This window comes from Seriola dumerili, unplaced genomic scaffold, assembly GCF_002260705.1.
Source record: "Seriola dumerili isolate Sdu_G_001 unplaced genomic scaffold, Sdu_1.0 BDQW01000052.1, whole genome shotgun sequence".
Lineage (NCBI taxonomy): Eukaryota > Metazoa > Chordata > Actinopteri > Carangiformes > Carangidae > Seriola > Seriola dumerili.
In genome coordinates, this window is record NW_019174307.1 from 10,909,691 (window position 1) to 10,933,658 (window position 23,968).

Genomic DNA, 23,968 nt, shown 5'->3' on the forward strand with positions numbered 1-23,968 from the left:
GACTCGGGACCTGGTTGACACTGTTGCAAAAATATTGGTTATTAGTTTCTAAATGCTGTATATGCACCTATGTTGCATGTAATGTAACAGTGATAAGTGGCCTCGTGAGTAGATTGTATAATTAAAGTAGCTATTAACTACAGCACAAACCTCGCTAATTTATCTCTTTATGTTGTGTCTCGGGGATATACACATTTCAAGAGGAGCTGACGTTAACCTACTAGTGAGAGCTGGAGGAATCTGGGAGGCTATGGCTGCTGGGAAATGGATGAGGACTGACAAGGCCACCCATACAAAGGAAGGGTTGGCCTCTAGTGATACAGTTGGGGGAGGGGTGGCAAATGAATGTGTACAGCCACAATAATAATCACACGATTACTTTGATACTTGCTGCTTGTTGTTTTCTGTCCATACTATGTACTGTAGTCTTTTATGAGTCTTAACACCCGTAGACCTTTTCATTTTGTTCATCGAACAGCAGCTATACAGCAGAAAAACAATGTCTTCTGTTAAATGATGCTTCTTATTACGATGTGCTGCTCCCAACATTTGCCAGCTGAAGAAAGGATTTGGATTTCTAAAATTACAACCATGGAGTAGAAGAGGATCATGGAGCAGCGCCCTGACAAGGCGGCAGTCAGAGGATGTTAATCATTTACAGCTTGCGTGTGGCTTTCGAGCTGCATGATCAACCAAACTGAACTAAAAGCAATTAAGAGCCACAATAATATTTAGGTAAGCATGCCATTTCTGAGATTGACAAAACATCACAATTACTATGTATGTATTAGCAACTCATTAGCAGCATACATATTGCACAGTGTCCTCAGCCATTTAATTAAAGTGATTTCATCATTCACCCCCCCCCCCCCCCCCCCCCCCACACACACACACACACACACCCTCTTTCCCTCCAACTCCCACCCACACACCCCTTTTAATTTATAGGCAGAGAAACACCTGGGAGCTGACAAATTCCACATTAAAAATCAATGTGTGGACCAGTTATTGTATAGTTACTGTACAGTAACCTCTAATAATACTACTCTGATTAAGAAATCATATGTTTCATTTCTATAATTCATTAGTAGCTAAACCTTGTTGTTGCCCACAAATATTATCCAGATGTGTCTGAGTTGTTGCTCTTGCTTTTCTTTTCCTTTTCAGGATATCTGTCACAAAACAACACCAAATGTGCTCACATTGTAACATATTGTGCAGCTATACTGAAAAAGTTATGAGCTCAGTAAATAGGTAGTTAGGCATGCTGGTCATGCCAGTAACAGCTATGCAAAGGATAGCCAGACAATAGCCCCTAACTGGACTGTGACAGGGTAATTACTGTGCGCACATAATAAAATTCTCTTTACATAGGTCACTCGGAAAGTGTAATTAAAAAAGCGTTATAGATTATTTTTATTGAAGCAATTAAACCAAAAAGCAAAAAGTAATTAAGTGTGGAGGTAATAATAGTGTTGGTCAACAGCATTTGTTTTGAGGGAGGGATTTGTCAGCCTCACCTCTCTAATGCAGCACAGACATCCTTTTTTTACACTCCACAATTTTATTATGTTAAACTGTTTTTTTTTTTTTTTTTTTTTTTACTGTGTAACAATTATGTTTATAATGCCAAAAACCTAGCAGGATTTAATGAAATCATTATCATGAGTGATAATTGTGAGTAAATGCTAGATTTGAATTATCATCATCCTCTATGTACTGAATTAATGAATCGTTACTATTCATACTACTGGTTTATAATTATGTTAAATTGGCCGTCTTATCAGTAGTCAAAGACTTGGGATTATCAGCGTCTTGACTGTGTGGACTGTGCCAAATTCCTTGTGGATATACGCCTGTCCCCTGCACAAAGAAAAAAGGAGAGATAATATTGGGAGGTTAAACTCCACAATTTTCTCTTAAAAGATGTAAGGAGAGCTATTGCTCAAATGCACTGCTACTTTATGAGGGAAATCAGACTGACGGGTCTGTGGGGCATTAACATCCACTTGACTTTGAGTGCAGCCGATTTTACAAGCCAACACATACATGCAGCTGACACATCAACTGTGTTGATCTCTGCAATTGTGTCAGGTAACTGAATTCAGATGATATGTTAATGTGAAGGGGAAATATGTTGCCCTAGTTAGCATATGGGCCACTTGCATTTCAGAAACTTATTATGATTCAGCCTGCACATTTCTGAAAATCACAGTAATAATCTAATTGTCAGGTAGGAAAAAAAATGCATCATTTTCATTCAGTAAGGTCAAAGATAATGTGGTAAAAAAAAAAAGAAAAAAGAGGGAAGATGGATGCCTTTGTAAATCAAATGGTGGCGGAAGAGGTTGTTAAAGGTTTTTTTCAGTATGCATATCAGTGATTATCATGAATTAACACGCTGTGAAAGAACACTAGAAAAGAAGAAAAAAATCAACAAAAATAAAGAGATTAAAAGAAAGAATGAAACTGAAAACATATGCAGCGTCTTTGCTTCTGCTGTCTTGAAACCTGTGCCATCCACTGTAAGCATCTGTCTGCCTCAGACAGGAAGCAAGGATTCACTGAAGATGAATTACATGGAAAACTCAAAGTTTTATCCACAGGTATAATCAGCGAAATACACCACCAGCTTCAACTCCCCGCCTCCTGCCCACCACCATTATCTCTTACATCTACGTTCCTCATGTCACTTGTGTGTAAGAAAAAGCTGTGATAATAACCCTTCACACGTGTCCTCTGATTGCTCTATAAATACCCATGTAATCATGACACACAGTGGAAGAGGTTGAATATAGAGATGTATCATGAAGAAAAAAAGAAAAAAAGAAAAAGAAAAGAAAAACAGAGAGCACGGTGAATCAAATAGCAGCAAGGATTTTTCAAGCAAAGGGCCATGAATGAAAGCTGAGGGTTGTGCTACTGATTTCACATGTCAGACTGAGGAGCACGTTAGATGTGATTTGACGTTTTTCCTTTTGTTCCATCTCCTGTCATTGGGAATGCGAACAGCAGAGGGCAGCTTGAATACATAAATACAAACTAGAAGGGTGCATCTTTCAGTCATCAAAGGCATGCGCTCATTTACATCCCTGGGTTCCCAACACACTGCTCAGCTCCTGTCTGACAGCTGGCCTGGACCGCAGAGAGCTGGGGACTGTGATCAGCATCAACCCTATCACAGTACCACACAGGGGGACACAGTGGAGGAAGTGGGGAATAAAAAGAATGGTGGAGTGACAGGTAATTGACCAACACCAGCCAGGTAGCAGGTAATGTTTTGAAAGCCCTGTGTCAATTTGTAAGTCACATGAAATCTTGAGGTCTCTCAGTCTTTTTTTTTTTCTTGTTTCTTTCTCTTCCCCTCTCTGCCTCACTCTTTCCTTATCAGCGGTGTCACTTATGTGTAAGAATACCTGCAGGTTGCAAAGAGAGTTACAGCACCTCGCTGCTGCAGAACAAACCTCAAAGACGACACTCTATGCTGTTTTTATTGTTAAACCTGTGTTCAGCCATTGTCTGCCCTCCCTCCCCGCGCTCCATCTCCCTCTATCTCTCTTTCTCTCTCTCTAAACCCTCTCTCTCTCATTGTGGCTCAAGATGAATCTGCCAGCATGCGCCCATGCTCTTCATCACTGTCAGGTGCCCCATGGTGGTCCTCCTCCTCTTTCTCAAACTGGGCACCAACCGCTGGCTGGAATTATTCCTCACCTCCAAAACTCTCCCCACTGTTTCTAAATAAATGTGGCTGTAGTAACCGAGGAGTGTTGCTCATCCATCTTTACCGTGCGGTGTGTGGAGAGTGCAGTGTTTACTGAGCTAGACAGAGAGCCTAATAAGCCACACAGTCGGTGTAAGGACACAAAGTATAGAATGTAACATGCTGTATTAGATTCCTGGCATTTACAGTGACAGTTTGTTCTGCCCCATAATTTAAGGAAATCATATTTTGTATCTTAGTGTCTGTGCTACTTTCATAACTGATCCATAACAATCACATAGAGTCTCCCGCGTTTTGCCGTCACGTTTGTGAATTTTAATCAGTTTTTCAGTGTCATAGCAGCTCATTAGCAGATGTTTGGCCAGGTATATCAGCCTTGTTACGGGGGCCTGTTGATATATAAGGAACTGTTTTTGTTTCACTTGACACAAGAATAAATGCTGAATAAATTTGTAATTAAGGCACAAAAGATAGCTGCACCATCTCCTGACAGGGCGGTGCCTGTAGTGCTGGTGAGTGTCAGAGTGCGTCTGTTATAGGTGGGATGCTGGTTGTTAAGAGTTAGATACAACAATCAATGTGCTAGCTTACACAACCTACACATGCTGTATCATGCTGCACGCAGCCGCTGTTGGACAAGGTGTGTGGTGATTTCCTCCCTCTGTCTTGGTTATCAGCAGACAATTAAAGAGGATGCATTAATTTGTTTTTCTTTGAGGTAATTAAGCTCTTCCGCATGAGTGATGTTGTCCTTATTGTCCCCTGCTTCATGCAAATGTGATTTTCCTCCAATCTTTTGTTGCGTTGACTGAAGCCGCCTTTCGTGCACATTCCATCAGATGCTGAGAGAGAACACACACAACATGAAGTTAAACATTTTAATTTTCACTTTTGGGTGAAACTTAAGGAATGCAGAGGTTGTAAGTCACTTAAATAAGGAAAGCACCTGCGATGCAACTTGATCAGCAGTTAAATCAAATGACCTGCAATAGCAGACCTTTGGTTGATCTCTTGTGGAACACATCAGCCAGGACTCATTCCCTTTTCAGAGTGAATCTCATTCCTCAACACAAATATGCACTTATTAAGTTCCCCAAGTTCAATTTGAAACGGGTTTGTAATTAACAAGTAAGCCAAGCTTTAAAATGTCACATTTATTGTATTTTCATATCTCTGAAATTCAGTCCTGAAACAGAATGATGTGTGTTTTATAGCAGTTATGATAAGAGGCTTACACAGTCAAAATCTCAATATAGATCATTTGACAAACGTCTTTGGTGGCCACTCGTTAAATTGGTTTCACCCGCATATTTGGGCCTTATTTAAAAGATATCTTTGAATAATGGTAAGCAGTTTAGCTCCTCTGAAAAGAGGAGGGTGATGCAAATGAACTCCATTTCCCTCTGTTTTGTTTAATCTATAACATTGTAGGTTTTCTGCAGTCTTTTCTCACAGAGTTTATAGCTTCTATATTCTAGCATAGATTAATACAGCTTAGGCATACCTATCTTGAATTTAACACTCCTCATTGCATATCAAGGGCACAAGAACATAATATCTGATCATTCTTTGCATTCATTACATTAATGAATCAAATATGAATAAGTGTTCCCCTTCAAAAAAAGTCCATTACCATAAACATTAATATTAATGTCATTATGTGGTGATGCTGAGCTAAAACATTTAATGATGTGTTTCAATATGCCAGTGTTTGCAGGAAAAAAAAAAGGAAACCAAAATGCTCTTTGTAATTGTTCCTTTAAATATGCAATTTATCGAAAGAAAAGTTAAGACAACAATTGTGGAAAACTGATACAGATCATACATAACATACTTACAATTTGCAGTCTTTCAGTGGGTTGCAGGCAGGTAAGATCTAAAAAAGCTTTGTCTGCTCTCTTATGTTTTTGCTTCTCCCAGTCACATCTGTTTGGAATAACAATGTACATCTGCTGAAAATCACTGTATTTAAAGCAGCTGCATTTTCCTCTGTGCATGGGAGTTTTTTGGCAAACAACATAAAACAAGTCTATGATGGAAAAAAAAACAAAACAATTGAATAAAAAAGTATACATTATATTTCACTGACATGGAGCTACTTGGCATGTTGATATCTACACACAGTGACACTGTATATCTGTAGTTCTCCCAAGAAACACACTGCGCAGCTTATCATAAAGAAAACATGTTATGGCATACATCTCACCAATGTGCCCCAAATATTCTGAAAAGCTGCTGCATTGCCACTTTTTTTTTTTTTTTTTTTTTTTGGTACCAAATGCATCAACAAGCTGGTTGTATTTTACCCGTACTGAAACGCTGGCTGTCAACAGAACTCCCATCAAAAGCAGCAGTACCATCCAGTGCCTAGAGCGTCTGGCTCTGTCCTCTTTTTCAGCCAGACTGGTCTCTGGCAGCTGCACGCATGCACACTGGCTGAGGTCAAAGCTGTCACTTCAGAGGGCACTGTCAAATCTCAGCCAGCGCTGGATGATGTGGGAGTGCTCCCTACAATCACCCAGATGTTTCCAATCAGCTGGGCTTCTCCTATCCTCCTCAACCACTTTCGGCACCGTCTGGATTTGGAGTGCCACCATCAACCACTGGAAACATTTCATGAAAGTGAATGAGAAAATCTGATTAATTGAAACCTGTGCTGACATTTCCAATGATAACTTGCTTCCTTTTTTTTTTTTTTTTTTTTCCTATGTGACTTGTCACCTTAACTCTTGGCACAAGCAAAACTCAAATAAATGAAATAAAAGTATTGTGCAGATAATGAGCAGTTGTTCGTGGGCAAGTTTTGACTTTGCTGTGTAACAGATTCTTAATTGAATATTTTAAAACTTAAAAATTCTCTATGTAGTGTCATGAAATATAATGAAAATTTCAGGTGCACTCTAATTGCATGATTTTGTAAGCATGGCTATGTGTGTGTTAGGTGGGTGCTGTAGTGTGTTTTTGTGCCTCTTAACCTTTTTATATTTAACCCATATCCATTTCCTGTGCATGTTAACAGTGCTAATCAGCGACAGTAATTCTTCCCCTCTTTGACAGTATTTTCCATCAGCATGACTGATTACCAATTAGCTTGATTTATCTAAACTGCAGTTTAGCACAGCTTATATATATATTTGTGTATGTTGTTAAAAGCATGTTTTTACAACATGAAGGTTGCAGGAGCTGCAATATACAATAATAAGGTGTACTGAAATTGCCTGTGTGTCGAATGTGATCTGAAACATGGTAAAACAGTAAAACTGTTACTATGATTTGACACTGTAGGAGGAAAAAGTGCCCGAAACAAGTTGGCACATTCGGACCAGTGACCTTGTCTCTAAGTCAAACAGACACAGCAACAGTGCTAATCATTTATAATAGCACGATGAAGGGACTGAGAAAAAGGTGTGATGTAGACCACTTAACATCAGCCTTCACAGTACACATGGACAAACTTCAAAGTACAAGGAAATGGCGCGTGTAATTTTGTTAGATGGTATGCTGTTTAGAGAACCATAAAGCGCTTTGTGCATGAAAATATTTTAACCTTGTACAAAATAAGTAGTGAATAACAATAAATAGAACATACAAAGAGAAACCCCTACAAAATAGATGATGAATGACATCACAGTGACTTTTAAAGGAAGGATTATCAACAAAGTGGGTAATTTAAGGGCCCCAGACCACCAGGGGCCACAGAAATCCCAGATTCATTGTGAGTAAATTGGCTTTGGTGATTTCATTAATTCTTCATCAAGCAAATCAATATTAATACTAATGGATCTTGCGTCATTAGCTTAACTTGTTGCACTTTCTTAGGGTACTGTATCAAAATCTAGTATTAAGACCCTTTGTTGTATGTTCCAAAATAAAGTTTTATTTGATAAAAAATACTTCAACCTAACTGACACTGAGAAGATTTGGGGCCTGGAAGTATTATTCTGTCATACGAGCAGTCAATGTTTTCTGGGTCTCTGGTTATATATTGAAGCTGGCAGCTGCCATGTACGAACTGTGTGCTGTGTGCACTGTACTTGATGGGACTTTGGAGTCAAAAGGGTACAAACACAATGCACAAAGGGAGGTAGGTTGAGGGTCAACAGGGGCCCAACAGCAACTGTTTGTCCATGGGCCCCCGAACAGGTTAATCCAGCCATACAAGCATCAATATTGTACCAAAAGAGGTCAGCTGTTCCTGTTATATTTGATGGTCAGCGGCTCTGAAACCTAAAATAAATCTTAACAATGTCCCATTTTAAACAACTGCTGGAATTACAGCCTCACAAAGGAGCCTGCATTAAATGTGACGGATGGCATTATTTAATTCTGGATACTTGTACCTCAAGGAGCAAAAATGAATCATCCTTGACTTCACAACGGCACAACAGTGAGACAAGGCGTGCCTCAACCATCTAATGCAAATTACCACAATTTAGAGTGTTGTATTCAGCGGGAGACCATTGCTAAATGGTCAGACAAGCTAGTCACAGATATTAAAATAAATTATGTCTAATTTGAATTTTAGTCACGCTACATTAACTAATAGAAAGTTATTAACATTTCAAAAGACAGAAAAAAAGCTTTTGCCTGCAAAATTAACAGTGGCTGGGCTGACCTGTAAGCCATGCAGTCTGATCACTGTAATGACAGCGTAATGGCATATTTACATTAAAATCTGGGCAGCTAATATGGGATTCAGAATGGGAGGCTCAGTCAAGGATTATTTAGTCTGGCCTGATGGCCTCTCGCTGAATGTTTCTTTCTTAACTTCAATACAAAGCAGAAAGTTCTCATTTCATGACTATTTATGTGGCTGGTCTGTGGCTTGCTTTTCCCTCTCACCATCCTAATGTTCTCTTTAGTTCCAACCTTTTTATCTTTCATCTCTTCTCTCTTTTCCCTCCTTACTCTTTAAAGCCAATTATCATTTCACTTCAGAAGTGTCAGAATCCTACACTTCAGTTGTATCTTCAGGAGCCTTGTTGGGATGAATGGGATTCTTCACCGACAAAGATGAGTAGCCCTCTCCCACCAACCCCCGAACCTTCTGATACTGCAGCCTTTGAAACAAGAGAGGAATTTTTTTTTCTTCTTCTTCTTTTTTTTTTTGCATTTTAAATATTCCTAATTCAACCCCCACCCTCCCCCTCCCCCTACTTTGATATTCTCCAAGAAACTGCTGTGTTATTTCAAGATATAGGATGAGAGCACAGAAGTGATAGAATCACACTGATGGAGAGGTTTTAGGTTCAAGGTTTAATTGGTGTGAAAGCAGTGACGGGATGAAATTCTTGTAACGGAGAATGTGTTTTTCCGTTGAATTAGCCCAGCTGTGTGTGAGCTGTACCAACTACAGTATCACTGGGGCTGCAACTACGGATGAACTGATTAACAATTTACTTCATGGGATTGTTAAAAGAAATGCGGAAAAACAATGATGAACCGTCCAAAACTCAAAGATAGTCCATTTACAATCACATAAAACAGTATTTTTCCTTGATTAATGCGAAACAGTCACTTGAATGCCAAATTGTTGATTGTTTCGCTGTCAGTCAACTAATCCATTAACAGACTAATCTAAACACACTAAAAACACAAGAGTCTAAACTAACCACATGTAATTAATCACACTGCTTTTACTCAAAACAAACAATATCAAACAAAGAAAATTAACATATTAGTATGAATTGGGAAGAATGTCAATTAAAATGAATTGAACTATTTACAATTATTCATTCATACATATATAAATCATTAATTCATGTATATATTTTACACTTTTTAACCCTGCCCTGTTAAGCATTTATGAGCACCATACAACCAATTAATAAGTGGTTTATAACGCATTATAATGCAGTTGTTAGCAGATATAAGAGCAGTGTATGTTAATGTTACTGGTAAGTCTTTAAAGGTGCTTGTCTGTGCTGTCCTCATTTTATCTCTGGTTGAATTTTTCCATGTGTGGTTTAGAAACAAATCTATTATTGCCACATTCACTCCGCATGACTGCTGGCTGTGGCTATTGGACTCTGACATCCTGCAGGTGGGAGGAGGTGATATGTATTTAAAAATGCAAAATGACATCTAATGTTTTGCGTTGCTGCTTGTTTCCCAGACCCGGGGTGGACCTGACCATCTGCTCCCCTGGTCAGATGGAGCTATGCTTTTGGCAGTGCTCAGAGCTGTTCCATTGGCCTCCATCTCAAAGGACACCCAGTATTATCAGATTTCTCTTCCCCAGAAAAAAAACCGAGACAGTGGCACTATAAGAATAACAATATGCTAAGAGAAGGAAGGGGGTGGAGTGTGAGTGTGGAGGATGAAATGAGTGGAATGGAGGGAGTGGGACAACAATAACAACAAGTTGTCTTGCTAGCAGCCAGATACTGTCACATTACGGATGGAATCACTTCAGAAACGTGGAGAATTAATATCCTAATGAAGCTTCGAGTGGCCATTAGGTGTGTGTAATGTGGCTCCAGGGGGCTGGGATAGATGTCCAGCAGCTTTAGGCCTTTATTTGTGCGCAGTCACCTCAGCGGTTGCTTTTATTAGGGTAACATTAGAGGAAAAGGGAGGATGCCACAGAGAGAGAGCGTTTTATTACTCTGGTTCCCAGGGAGCCGTGCTCTACCTGTCACAGGCACACAAAGCATGCTGTTTTAGTTCATTTTACAGCTAAATATCTCTGTTACAAATGTCTCTGTCTATGGAACAACATTTGGGCTATTATCACCAAAGTGTTCCAGCGTTGTCTGGAGATGAGTTATTTGGTGTAATGTTTCAAACTGTGTGAAAGGATTTTATGTGCAGGCAGCCGTGAATATGAATTTCATTCACATTTTTCATTCACATTAATATACTCCATTTCTCTCCTTTTTTCCACCTCCCACTCTCTCTCTCTCTCTCTCTCTCTCTCTCTCTCTCTCTCTCTCTCACTCTCTCTACCTTTTTCTTTTGACAGGACCATTGCATGCCTCTGCTTTTTATCTCCTTACATTTTCAGGGAATGAATTGCTCTCCACTGTCACTGGGCTCTGGCCAAGAATTCATTTTTAGTGGGTCAAATGTTTCAGAATGTCATCTTTGACAGGAACCAACCAGCACGATGAATACAAGGAAAGACACGGCCTGCTGAATTTTTTTTTTTTTTTTTTTTTCTGTTCGATCACTGCATACACTTAAAGCATGGTAAACATGCTGTACACAAAGCAAAGGCACAGAGTGTCTATGTAGAAATCAATATTGAATTAAAACACTCCCCACTCATGAATAAAAAAAAAACAAAAATGAAAAATGGTGAGGGGGCTATTGGAGCTGCAGGACTCTCCAGTCAGCTAATGAAGGTTATGTTGCATGGCAGAATTCAGTAATTGCAACGCACAAGTGAGGTATTAGACAGGATGTAGCTAATGGAAAACAATCACATTTAACATGGCTCCTTGGTTCTAGCTGTTCAATAAGTGAGCAGCAGGCTGGCTCACAGCAAACAGGAGGTGGTGGTGGTAGCGGTGGTGGTGGTGGTGGTGGTGGTGGGGGGGCTTCATGCGGCACAGTGTTTTAATGTGATCGGACTATAACAGACAATCTATTTACAGTGTGCTCTGGGGAGCTAATAAACAAATGTTGAGTAATTTCAGCCAGCAGTAATTACCCTTGCAGCTGACAAGGAGAGTGTGATACTCTCTCCTTCACCTCCGGCTCGGTCCAGGAGGTGTGGGCTCTTCGGAGTGGTCCTCCACTGCTCATATAGATGTGGCTGCTGGCCAGCAGTCAAACGCACAGGATCATTTACAGTACACTGCTTCTGTCTGTGCACCAGGGTGTCAGATTCTACACCATTGTTCTGTTTTTGCTTTGGTAATAGCCGGGCACGAATGAACACGCTAAAACTGGGGAAATATAATGATTTGTAGTAAATGTAGAGATTCACCACTTGTAGAACTTTTACATGGATGTGTTCAAATAGTTTCTATAAAATCCAATTAAACAGAAACTCAAGCAGCAGGTTACCAGCTTGAGTGGTAATTAACATTTGTACATGATTTCAGTGAGACTCCTCACTTCCTTTAGCCACATGCTATTGCACTCTAACCCCATTTATAAATCAGTGGAGGAAGAGAACAAATATTAAGTTTAGGAAGCAAACAAATTACTTTGCAGGTTATACAGGAGAGAAGGCCAAAGGCATCTTTATCCAGGGAGCTCAGTCCTGATCTTTCAGTTACGGTGAAATAGATTTTTATGCAAATATATCTCTATTGATCGCTGGCCCTTCCTTTCTTTGATGGAACAGGATGGAGAAAACCGCATGTAATTAGATAGAGATAATCATTATGGAATAATCACTAATGGAGCATGTTTACATCAGCCTAGAAAAGATGATCTGTTGCATACTACTACTCAAGAATTTTTAATACTTATGACTTTAATTTGTGGCTGGAATATTTCTGGTTTCAGTATGCTGTCACACAGATTAAATTTATGATAAATTTCCTCTAACAATGTGCTCGCAGGGTTTTGTGTTATAAGCAGCTTGTGCCAAACGGCGATATTTTCTGTTGCAGATCATGCCTACAGTGCATTAGCCTCAGTCCCCTCTGTCTTTCTGACCAGTATGGCACAAACAATGCCACATATCAGATCCCTGCGTTCTCTGCAGAATAACAAGGAGGGAGTGGAGCAGTGACGTGAGGGGTCCAGTCTGAGGGGCTGACAGACGGATAGTGAGCCAGCCTGTCCCTTATCCTCAGACAGGCAGATGTCCCCTCTCCCTGCGTGGCCGGCTGCTGACCAGGGGAGAGCCAGGCGGCTGCTGAAATGAAGAAACTTGAGAGCTCCTCAGGGGGTGAGCTGGTCATTTGATGTCCAGCACAAGGGCAGGGTGTGATGCTGAATGAGCTGAGGGAGAGAGGCAGACTCTGCAGTCTGTTACAAAGGCCCAGCCTGACGGGTAGGGAAGGAGGGAAAAATACTGAGCACAGACAGACCATTACTATATTTCATCTGTTTTGTCAGAGAGAAAATGGTCGCGAAGCACATGTAGGAATCTGGTGTGGGGGGGGACACATGGGGACATTTTTTTTTTTTCTCAAAAACCCATAAAGTCACATCTTATACTGCATGCTACAAAATTATCATTATTATATATCTATTCTTTACATTATTTTTTAATACCTAAGCTATCATCACCTTTGTTATGACACAAGAACTGTCCACGATAAATCACTGGACAATGGGGGAGTGATACTGACACAGGCTGCGACTGAAGTCCCATTGAAATATGTGAAGTACAGGCACAATGGAGCCATGGCATCTTTCTTACCTGGCCTAGGTTCAGTCTTACAGGCAGTGGAGAGCCCTTTGAAGGCTACAGAGAGGCTGAGATGAGAGGGAGCCCTGCCTGCAGAGGGATCAACCATGCCGAAGTGCCAGCACCACAGTGCTGTAATTAATCGCCAGTGATGGCAGCTTCAGTCCTGCAGCCCTGCTCAACTTCTCCCTCACGACAAAACCTGCGGTCAGCCGATGTTAGGCAACATTAACTGCCCATACCATTTCCATTTTCTAAAAGGAGGAGGTGGTGGTGGTGGTGGTGGTGGTGGTGGTGGTGTGTGTGTGTGTGTGTGTGTGTGTGTGTGAGGGGTGGAGCGGGGGGCCGGGAGTGTCCCGTGGTGGGTCTGGAGATATAGCACTACCGTGGGGGCTCAGGCGAGGAGAGCGACTGTGCATAAGCCATTGCTATGTACCTTTCATCTTGGAGGAGATTTGGAGAGGTTTCAGACCACAGAGACTTCTTAATTCTCACTAATTCATTTGCGTTCCAGATTCACTGGGCCTGGGATAACCTGAGAATGATAATGAACTCGCAAGGGGAGTGCATGGTCCCTTGCCTTTGAATGTGCTCAGAATAGATTCAGATAATCTTTCCTTGTGAATCTTTCTGGAGGAGAAGAATCCTATTAAGAGTGATTGCTTGTCATGAGATGTCCTCCAAGTTGGGGAGTTTTAACTTGTGGGCACACATACCCAGCTGCTGTCAGAGGACGTAACCTTACCACAGTGGTTCTTTCAAACCACAAAAATGCAATATGGATGCAACTGAAAAAAAAAACAGAAAAAAAAAACAAATCCGTGCAAGTTTTCGATTTCAAAATCATACTTTATAATGAATATTTATTTGCAAGCTGCATGAATCCTCAATCAATAAATTCTACCCACCAGCTTATATAAAAAGTGTTTTTTTTTTCCTCCTTGGAAATCAAGCTTCATCCAAACAATATATTATCATTACAAATGAGGGAGCAGGCTATTTACATTTATGGATTAAAATGCCACATTTTCAGTACCATACTCAAGCAAGCAGACCTACGTGTTTACATCCTAAAGGCAAGCGAGCAAGCAACGTTTTCTGTTCAAAAATTGTGATCATTATTTCTATACTTTTTATCAACATTCAGCATCGAGATATGTTTACAGCTACAGTTCTATTAATAGTTTAAAGAAAACGCTTTAAAAGTAAGACATATTGTTGCTACTGCACTCTCGACATTTATAAGCAAACCGTGTTTGTCCTTTGCTGTCAGATCGTGACTGAAATTTCGACAGAAGGAATTTTCCATATGCTTCTTTATAGCGGGCTCACAATGAATGGAGAGATTTTCAAGAGATTTATAGGTCTGTGGAGTTCTAAGGGATAGATTGCAAACTCTTGTGAGAAAAGGGAGGGAAAGCTGTCTTACTTCAGGGCTGGTCTCATCTTTGGTCAAACAGAAGTGAGCTTAATTTGTGGGTCTGCCTGGGGAATTTCAAAGGAAAAAAGCTTTGAGTGACGCCAAGCTTGAGCTCCCTGATGTTAGTGAGATGAATGAAAGCAGGGGTCTATAGGCTACAGGCCTTCTCACACTCCCACATTAACAGAGGTCTTTCAAGTTCTCATCAGGATAATTGTATAGGATGCAGTAAAAATGCGAGACAGTGTTTAGAGAAGCCAGGCAGCACTTGTCATCAGTCTGATTAAGATACATTTACTCACGTGATAATATGTACCCATGTTATAGTAACTGTCAAGTAATAACAAGTAATAATAATAAGTGGTTATAGATGGATGGAAAATCACTTTTAAACCAACTATTGTTACGTCTACAACTGTATTGTCTCATTATTTCTTTACAAAAATATTATCCTCTTATTTAGGATTTCTATGCAGTACACAAAAAAATCAATGAAGAATGTAAAAAATGTAGTTGTATGGAGCTATAAGGACATTATAAGTGTTTATTAATGTATAGTATTGGTCAGCAAATAAAATACATCTTGTGTGAGGACATACATCCATTGTCATATATTTGTTTATTTGCCTAGTCTCTACTTACGGGAGCCCACAGGAGTTATAGTTGTTGACAAATACATGAATAAGTATACATATAAGTATACATATCTACTTACAACTGCATTATAGTGTGTTATAAAACACTTATCAAATGTTTACACACAGCTTATGGGTGCTAAATAGGGGGATTAAAACTAAAGTGTTGCCCTAGAGCAATTTTAATTAGTCTATATTTGTCTACTCATTGTACAGAACATGCAGTATTTACACACAGCACTAAGCTATAATATCTAGTGGTCAAAATAAAGGACACTTTTTTCCTAGCAGGTTCCTATTGCAGAAAATACAAGAATTCATTCTCAGCCTCTTGGTGTTTTTCAACAGAAGACTTACTGTGCTATTGTATGGAACTGGCTGGCCTTGATGGAATGACCTAACATTTTGACAGGACAAAATATAAAGCTGCTCTTTATTCTGTGGACAATTCAGCAGATGCAGGCATGGGAATGGCTTTAATCAATAGAAATGTGGGTGTACTGTGTGATTTATTCCAGGCTTTGCTTTATGTACAAAGAAATCTCGGACATTGCTAAGAGTCCAAGCATAATGGGGCCCACTCAATTTTCCCTGAAAGCTTGTGTTGTGATGGTTGTTGCTGTGAGTATTTACAAGTGCTATCTGATCAGCCTCAGAGGCTTCCCAACGAGACAGATGATTAGGTGCGGCAAACAAGCCTCATCACCGGCTAAAATTGATGACTCAATACTGGATGACAGACAACTCTATTTGTATCAAGATAAGGTGCTGACAGTTGTGTATCAATCAAAATTGAGTTATTATTGAGCATAAAGGAAGCCATTTGTAATATCATTAAATCCAGATATGCCTCTCTTCACATCTGGCAGGCAGCCATGCGTGTGAAGGGGGGGGGGGGGGGGTTAAGGGACAGAAAGAGAGAGGCAATGCAAGAAAAAAACACTCGGGGCAATCATTCCTGGCAGTGTGCTGGCAGCTGCAGTGTTTTTTTGTAATTTCAATATGTTTCTCTAGACCGAGAGCTTGGGTGCAATAACAGCTTACAGATTGCTTATGTCATCAAATTTTGACAAACATCTCAATTGGTTTTGACCTTCATCTTTAGCCATCTGTTTTCCACTCTTTCTTCTCCTCCTCCTCTCCCTCTCAGTCTATATATTTTCACCTGACAGTATTTGTGTACCTTAAATAGGTTATTCTCCAAAGCCTGTGTTGAATTATTGTAGACAACAGCAATTTATAGTTATTAGAGCAGGCTACACTTATTTGCTAGTATCTTTATTGGTTTCAAAGTCTTACACTGACATATTAAATGTTTTTAAGTTGATATGGCAAACTTGTCAGCTTACAGTTGCCCGTTTGCACGTCCCGCAAATACAGAGCAACATTAGCATTCATTTGACGGTGTGTTCTGGTCACCTGATGAATGTTATTCCAAAATTAACTCTCCTTTTAGCTCTGTTTTTGGTCTCCACCAGCTCCTGAGAGAAATGTTTGCCTGCTTGCTCCACCTTACTCACCAGCTAGCCATTAACTTTGATGTTTGGTGCGACGCAAGTGGCGTACACTCAGTTTGTAGAATGTTTTATCCTGCAGCTACTGTCATTTCCGACACCACGAGAGCAGTGATTGTGAACCAAAACAGTTAAGCTGGAAATCAAAAACAATGAGCTCGGAGATGCTAACATCTCTGTAAAGCTGAGGACGACTGCAGAGTCAGGTGTTAATTCTGTGTGGGTTAGTCACTAGGAGCGAGCCCTTTCACGCTCAAGTAGCCATGTGATTCTTTGTTAACATAAAAATATTGATTATATAGCAGCTTTAATAACATGCCTGTGAGATCCATTTTAAAGGTGTCACTCAAATTAATCACTTCTCAGCATCTGTCCTCTTGTAAGCTGCTGTTGCATTACATTAATCATGCATATTCCTGTTGGTCTAGTTTTATTCTGATGTGAAAAATCAATCTACACCTTTATGGATCAGAAGTGTAATTGTTATGTTTAGGCAGGTTCCTCTTCCCTTTTCCTCTGGTTTCCCCCTCCCTGGTGTGTTGTGTTTGTTCCCAGTTTGTCTCTCTCCCTGTTTGTGTGTATGTGTGTGTGTGTGTGTGTGTGTGTGTGTGTGTGTGTGTGTGTGTGTGTGTGTGTGTGTGTGTGTGTGTGTGAGAGTGCGTGTGTCCTACTGGGCGTGGATTCCTGGTCTCTGTTCCCGCCAACTCGACTCTCACACCTGCTGCTCATCATCTCATCAACTCCATCAAGCCTCTCCTGTATTTTAAGCCTGGTGCTGCTCTGCAGTCATCACCAGGTCTGCGGCTGCCTATACCTCAGGAACAACTCCCTGGAAGCTCTGCTGCTTCCCCTCGCCCAGCTCCGCTCCCCTTTTGTCTCACCAGAATCAGACCGCCACCAGCTTCTGCTCTCCAGCCGTGGCTTTGCTTCACCTGCCTCGTCCTGTCTGTTTCAACGCATGACGACTCCAACACCTGCAAACCCTCGCCATTTGATCGCGCCTCATGCAAAATCCACCTCTGCTCCAGCTCCTACTCTGGCCAGACCCCCCGCCCCCCCTCCCACAATCACCACAAGCTCAACTTTATCTCTGCTTCAACAGACCTGCCACAACTCTTCAGCTTAAGTGAAAATAAAAACTACTTTTTAACTAAGCCTTGTCTTATTGCCTGTGTTCTGCCTTTTTGAGTCCTAAAACTAGAACTGAGCATAACAGTTATAGAAACCTCTTAAATACTCTACTGACAACGTGGCATTAAGAAGTATCTTGTTCCGTGAGCTGGTGATCAGACTAAACAACACACTGCGTATAATATAGTCCCTCCACAGTTTGACATTTCCCTCTGATTTTCATATCTTTGCTTGAAATGACAGTCTATGTAACATGTGGAGGCCTTAAAAATGCCATGGCTGATATGAAATCAATTTGCATTTCCCCGGTGTCTGGATAACATGGCCCTGTCAGAGGACCCTGCAGATCTGCTGGAGATAATGACGTTATAGAGGGCGGCTTGAACAGTGGAAAGGATGAAATTGAAAGAGTGACGTTCTGTGTTTCCCATGATTGCCTTGACTGGAGGATGTGCGGCTATCGGACATGCACTCCACTGTCTTTGCTCCCCATTAGCTCCACTTGTTCCCCGCCAGGGGTTAAGGCGGACTAAAGAGATCCGCCAGTCAACTTTTAAGTAAAGAAATTGTAAAACTGTGAAAATGCTAATTAATTCCACCCTATTGGTCACCTCATTGAAGTGTTTAAATTTGTGGTGACCAGCAGCACATAAAAGCTCCAAATATTACAATTAGTTGGAGATTTCATAACAGTAATTAAGATGTTAAGAAAAGAAATGATCAGACTTTTAGGTCACTTGTGATGTTACGTCTCAATTTAGAGACATTAATTAATACAATTAATACATTAATTGACTATTCAACACCTTAAAAGAAAGAGAATTTATGCCAATTTAAGTGTGATATCATTATTATTTAATGTATAAAAGACAGACAAAAAAACCCCCCCTCCCTATTGACTGCCATCCCATTGACTTAATACTGCAGCACTGGCCCTGCTGTTACAGGAATACTCAGTGATCCCATCATTTTCCAAAGGAGATCACACAGTAATGGTAACTATACCACTTTGGCCACTTTGCGAAAATGTGACATGGAATTATCTGAATCGTGGAGATCACACACACGAGTGTACTGCATTTGTAAAGCCATATTACAGTGCACAACCCAGAATTTGTTATAAACATAGGAAGTGGATAGTTGACGGCACTGACCTGGCGACATTTAGACGTGATCACACTGTTGCAGGGGGCCAGCTTGTTATCGAGCCCAGTGTATGCTGAGAGAGAGGAGACATCTCTCCCGCTGCCGCAACACTATTAAACACTGCTATAAACTACAGGTGATTCCAGCACATATTTCCTCACTTTGGTGGTTGCATCTGAAAATGTTGACCTCTACACTCGGAGTCAGGCGGCTTGTTCTCTCTGTGACGGCTGAAGAGGGAGACAGTTGGGAATGTCTCGGGTGCTGTCTGTGAATTTCTTGTGGTCACTGATGAGTTGAACGGCAAAGTCGTCAGATTTCCTCTCAAGTTTTTCTGAGCTAGGTGCCTTCCATATATGTATGTGGTCGAATGTGAAAATGGCCGCCACTTTTATAACAACAATGTGAATCTAAAAGGAACATAAATGTGAGACTAAGAAAAAACATTTAAACATAAAACGTATGGTGAGTTTATGAAATATGATGCATTTTTTACATTCAAACTACCAAAGTTGTTTCAATTTGCTTCGTTTTGATAATGTTAAAATGCTACTTACACATTAATGAATCTATAATAACACTGGAATAACATACAGTATATATCGAACACATGATACATACAATATACCAACACTCATTGCTGGTGCTATTTTGCAAAAGTAGCCTACTTTTACTTTTAAAACCTTAATTATAGATAAATACTGTATTTTGATATTGTAAAATATCTCTATTATACTATATATTGTAAATAGAAACATTTACATAATATTACCTGTAGTATGAAGATACTTTCACCATTAACCATCATAAAACCAATTGAGCTGAGGCATAAAATGGTGTGACTGGGATGGATTAGCTGACTACATAGAACAGACAGACACATGTAGCTGCAGCTTCAGATACAGATTGTAGATCACGCTTTAGGAACAATGGGAACAGCACTTTAGGGTTTTCAAATGCTGGTTAATAATATGTACTGGAGAAAGTTCTTAAAACAACAGAAGAATATTTTTAAACCTTATTCTCTCTCCAATAATATTCCTGCATCGTGCTAGAGAAGTGATAATGGTTCTCGGTGATTACTGTAAATTTCGGATGTCTCTAAAAGTATTCATTCATCTTAGTTAAAAATTTGATAGAAAAAACACTGGAAATCATGCTTAAGAGATCCACATGCTAATTATATTCATGGGTCACAGTTTGACTTACGAAAATGTTTTTTTTTTTTCTTTGTTTCCATACATCTCATTATTTTCTAGATCAAGATAAAATTGCTTTGAATGCCTGGGGATTAACAAGGTCATCATAAGTATCTAAGAGTATATGGTGGGTTTGATATTGCAGAGGGATCTGTAAAGTACAAAATGTGCTGTTTTCCATGTTATTACAATAAATAAACATAGTGCACTCTGTTTACACAGGTGGTCTATTGGGTCTAATGTCCACCTCTGGCAAGCTGTCATGTGTATTTGAAATACACTGTAGTACACTGGGATGTCCCATGTATAATAAGAGCTATACTTGATATATGACAGAGACTGGCTGATAATGAGACATCCTGGCTCTAATCGACCTTATGAAAGTCTGAAGAGGAGCAGAAATGTGTCTTCTGCACCAATAACAATTTTCAATTAATAAAAACATAATTTTGTCCAGTCCCCTAGGATGGGGATAACTCGAGGGCCTTCCCTCACATAGTGTGAACAAACCTTTAAGCTCTGGAAGCTGTGTGAATGTGTGAATGCGTGAGCGAGACACACTCAGACATTCTATCTCAGTTGTGCCCAGAGACGCGCACACACACACACACACACACACACACACACACACACACACACACACATACGGCAAGGAATTATACTTGTCTGTATGGTTTGTTAGCACTCAAGAGATAAAACTTTACATGTTGCTCCCAATTAGCACAGCAGTGACCGTGCACCGTCTCCTGTGCTCAGCTTCTCTTCTGAAGAGGGGCTATTTATGTGAAGACTCATGAGAATGTGAGAATTGAGGCGAGAGAGAGGAGATATGGACTGTGTGAGATAGTGTGTGTGTGTGTGTGTGTGTGTGTTATGAGGGAAAGAGGGTGAGAGAGAGGGAGTGAAAGAAAGAGATAGAGAGAAAAGGAGAATTGAAATGGCTTAAGCATTCATTTTGAGAAGAGAGACAGGTCCTATTAACATTTAACAGCATTTGTGCAACTTGGTGCCGAGGTTATGATGCAAATGAGGAGGAATTAAAACTGGCCAGAGGTTTGTCATTGATGGATTGCAGTCTGGCAGTGCTCACACTTCCTAGTGTCCATCAGAAGCGATTACTGTGTAATTAAACCTTATTTCTGGACTCTCTAGTGCATAATTACTTTGTGAATGTAACCATCATCTAAAAGCTACAAAAATGCTTTACCATTTAGTCTAGCAGTCAGTTCCATGGGCTTGTGTCAGATATAGCCATCAGACAGAGCAAAAGAACTGTCACTTTTAATAAGAGGCAAAAAATTAAATGAAACAGTATGCTTATTACAGAAAAATTAGGCTTTCAAGAGTTCTTTCTGTTATTTGCATAATTTATCCCCCACCCCACCACCCCCACACATACACACACACACACACACACACACACACACACACACACACACACACACATACACACATACACACACACAGACGCCGCAAGCTTTAGGCAATTTCCCTCACATTTAAATAGATTGCACATTTAAGGCTACTTAAGGAAAATTATCACTTTGCATATTTTAATTGTTATGAAGGAAGTGATTTGAGAGAGGTCCGTGGCTCATCCTCTTGAGCCATGTGGTTGCGGAGCTGTCTGATTCGACTGCTCAGCGCTGCAGCTCCACAGATAACCTCCGAGTTCACACACATCCACTCCAGTTTCATCAGAATGCAAATGAAGCACAGAACACTGGGACAAGTGGATCTTTGATATTTACAAAATAGCCACTAATAAGTTGAGTGTAATTTGTTTGACTCAACTTTATTTTTCTCTTATCAGTCCTGATTGTTTTTTTTTTGTTTTTTTTTTTCCTCCCGGTCAAATGGCTCTTGTTTAAAAATTCAGTGGAAAGAAACAAAGAGCGTGTTTGCTGCTAGAATTTCAGAGACAGCAGGAGACAGCAGGGTGGAGAAAAGGATGTGTACTGTACACATCTACAGTATATCGACACAGACATAGATAGATATACACTGGCTCTCTCTTATGACAGACATGCTGCTGTGGCACAAGCCCAAGACAGACACTGTGAAGTGGTAAACATGAAAACAAAGCATGCACACGCACATGCAGTTAGTGTTTTGATCTGTTTATCAAACAACCCACACCAGTCACATTTTATGCTGTGAAAGGGACAGCCTGCTAAAGAAACAATATTAAGGAGAAGCACGGCTGTAGAGACTCAGTTTAAGGGCGCACTGGGTGGTGGCTACAACTTACTGTGGAAAATGGATTCAATTGTCATCACAGATATATAAATTGTTTATATACTTACCTCCTTGTAGCGTCTGGATCTAGCATTCAGCAGTTTGTCGGATTGGTTTAAGTTTAGCAAATACTAATGCACACAAAGAGCCTGAAAAGCGACAATTGATTCATGCGTTTATGAGTTTTTCTTAAAGTTAATAGAACACAGCATGTTCACACAGACACAGGCTTCATTTCTTCTGCTTTGTTGTTTAACACAAGGCTAAAATAATAATATGGATGTGGTTACAGCTTCAGTGGTGGAGTAAAATAGGGTTAGAGTTTTTTTCGTTTTTTTTTTTATCAGAAATGTTAAAATAGTATTTTTATAACTTTTTGTTTTTAATTAAAAGATGAATTGTTTAGAATGAACTTGATTTGATTACACTTCTTTTCCTGGAGACATCATTTGTCAGGTAATGTGCTTCATCATAATACCCATACTGAATAAGACCATTTTTCTAGTGAACAATTCCATCCTCCAAGGACAGTTCTCCATGGGAGAGTGCAGTGTTTTTAAGTGTTGGTGTTCTCGCCTTGACATGCTTATCAGTGCTTATGAGAGAGAGTATTCAGACACACACAATGCGCTGATATAAGAAATTACCTTTTTCACACCCCTTAGCTTTTGTGAATTGGTTAATTTTACTCCACAACATGTACAACTCATGTACAAGTCTTTATTTAGAAAGACTTCATAGAAATGAAAGCTTTGTTTTGTTTACAATTCACAGTGCAAAGAATGGATATTTCCCCTCAGCTATTGGCATAAATAACATAATACATGTACAAAATGTATTCCACTTTTTTTTTTAAAATGTGATACCAGTGTTATTCACCTCATGTTTACAGTCGTAAACTAATAGAAATATGTTAGATTTGAGGATAAACTGCACCCACTACATCTGATATTGACATATTTGCAGGATAGAAAAAAAGAGAATCGTCAACACTGATACAATATGCAGTGTCTTTTCTCATGAATATGAATTGCACATAAACTTCCCACGCATATACTACTTAATGATACCATGAAAGAGGATTTTTTTCAAGCATAGCTGTTCATTTTCTAACAAAAAGCAGCCAGTAAGGATTTATAAAATATTATGGATCATAAGAGGTATATAGTGGGAGGAGTGCAATAAAAAGTAAGCCTTTAATTCAGCCTCTGTAAACTGCTGAAAACTCAATTACCATTCCTGTGTTTTCGCTAAACACCAGTGAAATAGAGAAATTCTGATTTAAGTTGTCACATATTGAACATTGTTTTGCACAAGAAATAGCTGAGAATGGAAATAGCACAGGCTTAAATCAATCACACCAACGCAAATTTAATCAAGTAAAGGTACAAAATGCATCCAGTTTTCAGGAAAAAAAGGAAAACATCTTTATTCAGTATTTCAATAACCTTTATGTACCTTGAAATTAAAATACATTTAAATCGACTGTACTGTAAGTATGGCAATACATACACACATATAAACATGTATGTGGTGCATTTTCGTATGTATGCTGTATATCATTAGCAAATGTACAATACATACAGCTATGTGCAAGTTTATTCTCTGTACATGTATATGAAAAGTGAAAAATCAAATTCTTCATATCATA